General features: G+C 44.7%; 1 long non-coding RNA gene across 2 annotated transcripts; it reads left to right on the top strand.

Annotated features, from left to right (window-relative positions):
* Nucleotides 1-772: 772 nt before the first annotated feature.
* Nucleotides 773-4,564, top strand: LOC119214431 (uncharacterized). 2 transcript variants are annotated; one of them, XR_005119970.2, is made up of 3 exons: nt 773-1,292; nt 4,106-4,163; nt 4,535-4,564. It is a non-coding gene; the product is annotated as an uncharacterized LOC119214431 (long non-coding RNA). The 2 variants fall into 2 exon arrangements; XR_005119969.2 differs by having other exon boundaries at nt 4,512-4,542.
* The last annotated feature ends 217 nt before the right edge of the window (nt 4,565-4,781 follow it).

The raw sequence follows: 4,781 nt of genomic DNA, 5'->3' as shown, positions 1-4,781 counted from the left end.
CACATGATGAAAGTTCCTGCAGCCTAAAGTGTTTAATAAATCACACCGTCGGGTCAACAGAGCCTGCAAATAAGGGCTTGAAGGCACCAAACCTGCTGCTGGAATGACATCAGAGGTCAAATGTTAAGCCTCCCCCTCAAGGTGATTGATACTGTTGGAGAGGGCAAGAATAAGGTACGCCTTTTTTTGTTATTCAACCTTTTAAATGGGACAATTGCTTCCTGCTGCCGGAGGAGGCTTGTGAAGCAATGATTGAGCGACTTCATCCCACCATTTAGCCCGGCTGCCACCCGGGGGTGGCTTCAGATTGCACTCACGGGAAAGGTACACTAAGGGCCTGTGTGACACAGTGTGTCCCCCGCATACTGTGCCTGCAGCACTGTAACACTGATCTGCAGCAGCTAAACGGCTATATTTTATAGATTCCTTTTTAATTACACAAAAGTATGCACCTTTAAATAACTGTGAGCTTGTAGCTAAACCTTGCTCATATTTTTTACTTAGCACTAAACAGTACGTGCATCTGAGGCTGATCGGAAATACATTATTTTGAAGGTATTTGGTCATTTCTGACGAGATGTTGGTGTCACATAGAGTTATATAACTGATGCTCAGAGGCACATGAACTTACGCAAAAAGTGTGTGTCAACATTGCTGTGGTGGTAGCAGGGGGAAAAGTCAGGAGATCAGCGAAATCAATAGGGTTCACCCACTGAGGACCATGAATGCCTATTTGCACCCGTTGTTGTTGAGATATATCTGTCTGCCATCCTTGGAGACATGCAGACAGCGTGTACTCTTTGAATTCCAAAACTAGAAGAGAAGGGAGTAAAGTCAGTCATTCCCAGTGACCCGTATACTTGTTGACAACAATCTGTCACCACCTGGCCTGGAAACATAAATAGAACAAATATTACAGGTTGGATGTTTACATTGAGCAATACTGCAGAAGGAGGCCGGCGATGTCAGTGCAGCACTTTTATAACAAGCGACTGTTTTTTGGAACACCGCCTGCTACGGTTTGAAAGATGAACATCCGTCATGGGATACATTGTCTCTGCTTGCCTCTTTCTGCTGTGTGACAAACTTGGCACCCCGTCTCTTTTAATAATGAGTGCTGACTAACTGAGATGGCATTGTGTTACACATGATGTCATGGCGCTTGATGGTTGAGATGAGAGTGGACATGCTCAGAAGAAACACGTGAAACAGGACTCCCAGGACGAAGCGCCACAGGTGTGTGTGGACGTCAGCTGAGAAGCATGCAGTCTCATTAGGTCAAATAGCCTCAGGTGAGTGTGGAAATCACAATTATATTAGAATTAAATCAGTGATTAAATGGTTGACAGGTTTCAAGGCTTTTATGTTTTTAAGCTAGTTTAGTCATCAACTATGGCCTCAAGCTGTACAGATTTGGACTGGGTAAAACTTTACCCAAAAAGTTTTACACAAAAACACATTAAACACATTACAAAAGGTGCAGTTTTTGTGTTTGTATTATACCCATAAACTGCAGCTGTCATGTTGGTTTTTTTGACGAGCCTTCTGAGAGAGGATAGGTCATTGTCAAGATGCGGTTTCAACCATGGGAGCAAATAGCATAGCAACAGGAATTTGAATTTGTTGATTCAATTTAGATCAACAGATAAGCATTATTACGAATGTGCAATATGATACAATAGAGTGATAACTATAAAAGAAATGAACAGAGACTTGATTTTAATGACAAAAATGACAGTGATAGAATGTTTTTTAATGTAAGATCTTTCAGACATATTGAGTCTGAAGGTGAGTCTGTGAATGCTCTAAAAAAACCAGGGTATGCCTGACAGATTTTAATTTCTTGGTTCCTGAAAAAAACCTTTTTAAACATAAATCTTTTCTTTCTTGATCTTGATCCAGAGTTAAAACGTATCTTATCTGTAGAGAAACTCGACCAAGAGGCCGATCATGCCTTTGTGATGACATACACCAAGTGGAAAAGTACAGACCCCCTCTTGCCCCCATGAAGATCACTCTCCTTTCATGCGGTCTGCCTCGATGACATCACCCCTTGAACTAGTCTTCAAAGTTATATTTACTGACTCTTATAAAAGGGAAGATACCTAACGAGGGTGATCAACAACCAGTGAGAAAGCATCGGGGTTTTATTATCATCTTGGGAGGGAATGATATCAGCCACCGGGCCGTCTTTAACAGCCAGGAAGATGGAGCAAATGGAAAGCTCTGAGATGAAGGGCGGAGGTCTGAATGATTTGTAACGGATGTGTGCAGCTCAGTTCAACGTTACGCACGCGGTGTGGATGAGGGCCGCGAGGAGGGAGGCGGGACTTACAGGGTAAACAACATACGGAAGGTGTTACAGTAGCCTAATCTGACTCGGTTAGTAGACGTTAAACACCTGGTTTGAATCTAATTAGACAACTGACTCTGCGGGAAAGCAACTTTCCATCCATTACAAATGTTTACAAGCTAAGTAGAAAACGGGCTTTACACAAAAAGTGGTAAGTTCAAAGACGAAATAATGAGTTTCATAAAGTTTTGTGAAATTATTTCACTCAAACTATTAGCAAATCTCACATTATAGTTGGACCTGGATGGGAGGATTAATTTGATTGATTTCCTGCGCTTGCATAGCCTTTCCCCATGCTGAGCTAATGGCATGCTGGCTCTACCTCAGTGCTTACTTAAATAAAATAAGCGCCTCGCTTAAAATGTCACTGTACTGGAACTGGTTATATCTGATTTTTTTTAGTAGCTTGAAGAAAGTCTGTGAGGTGTCAGCGTGGTTTGTTTGTGGTACGCAAAGTGTCTCAAAGACTGCTAAGCTAAAAGAGCAGCTTGTGTTTAATGGTTGGCTCTCTGGAGCTAGAACTAATGGTTGCTATTATTCCCATTTGAAAATATCTAAACAAATTCCTCCATCATAAAATGCTCTGTATATGCACATCCTAAGGCGTTGCACATAAAGAAGCTAAACTTTGTATTGCAGTGTTAACATCACCATTTCTTCATGTCAACTTTACACAGAACGACTAGCAAAATATAAGTATGACATTTCCTTCTAGCACAAATGTGTTATCAAAAATAACACACATTTTCAACTTTTCCATTTGAACACAAACAACATTTTGGCCTGCGGTGGTGTCACAGTCACATAGTGTACCGACTGCTTGCCCAGCAATATGAGGAAATGGCATTTTAAAGTCAGCCAAAACCCTTGAACTCCACCCATGCAGCCTTCCGTGAACACCACCCAGCCTGCGCACGATTTATCTCTGATTTCAAGCTGCAACACATTAAACTCTTCCTTATATGACCTCATCATGAAACCAGAGCTCTTTTAAAAGCGCCATTAACCATGTCGACCCCGCTGGTATTGCTGTCCCGCTGCTGCCTGTTTGAGCCCAAATCAAACGACATGGCAACGCTGAACATATTCCCTTCATGTTTCTGTTTCTACATTTCATTTCATTCTACCATGTGAGGATCTATTTCGGGAACTTTAAAAGTGCAAAACAATGATTGGCTTTGTTGTGAGTAGTCGGGCGTTTGCTACAAGCCATTCAACCAGGTGCTGGGGTCAAGTCAGAGAGCAGCTGAGTGAAGAGGGAGAGTTCCTTTTTTGGGGAAAGCTTTCACCAGTCGAAGCAGATTCTCCGCTTTGCTCCCTGCAAAAATATCCCCCCCCGCTGTCTGCTCTGCTCAAGTAATCCCTGCTCCCCCGACACACGCACGCCACCCCTGCCATTCCAGTCCGTCGTCCCCGACATGTGCTCCGTTGAACCCTTGCCACCATCGGGAAGGAGTGGCAGGGGTCATCATCTGCTTGACTGTAATTTGCCAGCCGTCCACCACGCACACTTGTCATGCCAGCAGCTCGGCGGTTTAAGGAGCGGCAGGGCTGTCGCCTTCAGCTGGGACCTGAGCGACAACTGCTCCTCACCGATGGGGAGAGGCTCGGAGCTGAGGAACGCACTCTCACTCCCAGGCAGCCAGCGCTCACATAAGCATCTGAAGCTCACCCTCTCTGATCAGATCGGAAACTGGATTTTATTTTAAAGCCTGCTGAGTGTTAACGGCTTTATTTTTTTTTGTCTTGTAGACTGTGGTGCAAAAAACACCCAAGGGCTGAATCTGTTCCTCCGCATTTCAAAGTAGAGGTAAGGCGTGTGTGTGTGTGTGTGTGTGTGTGTGTGTGTGTGTGTGTGTGTGTGTGTGTGTGTGTGTGTGTGTGTGTGTGTGTGTGTGTGACTTTGTTTCAGCTAAGGATATTACCTCATAGAGGCTAAGTTGTGATTGAGGAGGTCTGACAGAGGTCTCTCGCTCTGACTCCATTTCTCAGCTCTTATCTGGACATATTTTCTGTTCGGGTTCAGAGGGGAAGTTTTGTCAGGCAGGCTTTACAGCCCCCTCCACACTCAGTCAATGCTGACAGAGAGAGAGAGAGAGTGGTGACTTCATCCCTCTCTTAACCAACCCTCCTCTTTCCCCCCCTCCTTTTTTTTCAGTTTCCTTTTTTTTTTCTTTTCAGTTTTCGCAGCACAGTCAGGCAGCATGCCAGCAGTGTTCATCTTGCTGCGGTCCCTGGTTATCAGGCTCCTCAGTAGCAGACTGGCAGGCTCGGTGGCACAGTTCCTCAGGAGAAGCCTCTCTACAGGCGCTGCCCACCTTGGCACGGCGCTGCGCCACGTCTGGGACCGCATTCGATCCCAGGAGTCCAAGGAAGCCGTCCTGGGCTGTGTGCTGTGCATTCTCAACATGCACAAGAAGGTGGAGAA

The sequence above is a fragment of the Pungitius pungitius genome, chromosome 13 (genome assembly GCF_949316345.1).
Source record: "Pungitius pungitius chromosome 13, fPunPun2.1, whole genome shotgun sequence".
Taxonomy (NCBI): Eukaryota; Metazoa; Chordata; class Actinopteri; order Perciformes; family Gasterosteidae; genus Pungitius; species Pungitius pungitius.
The sequence above is the reverse complement of the archived record's forward strand: the minus strand, read 5'-3'. Positions and strand labels throughout refer to the sequence as shown.